The following is a 219-nucleotide window of genomic DNA, read 5'->3' as shown; positions in this document are numbered from 1 at the left end:
AACCGCCTGGCCGCTTGCTGCGCGGCGCGAGGGCGCCGGAGCCGGAGCCGGGCCGGGGGCTCCGCTGGGAGGTGTCCGTCTGGCTCCAGGGGCTCGATCCCAGCTCTGCCCCGGCCCCCTCGCCCACACGCGGGGCTGGGAGCAGGGACCGCAGCCGGGCCCTTCCCTGGGGGCTGGCGCAGGGTGGCGGGGCGCGGTGACCCCCAGGCTGCGGCACCC

Source organism: Gavialis gangeticus, unplaced genomic scaffold, assembly GCF_001723915.1.
Source record: "Gavialis gangeticus isolate Ggan-Ray unplaced genomic scaffold, GavGan_comp1, whole genome shotgun sequence".
Taxonomy (NCBI): domain Eukaryota; kingdom Metazoa; phylum Chordata; order Crocodylia; family Gavialidae; genus Gavialis; species Gavialis gangeticus.
The sequence above is the reverse complement of the archived record's forward strand: the minus strand, read 5'-3'. Positions refer to the sequence as shown.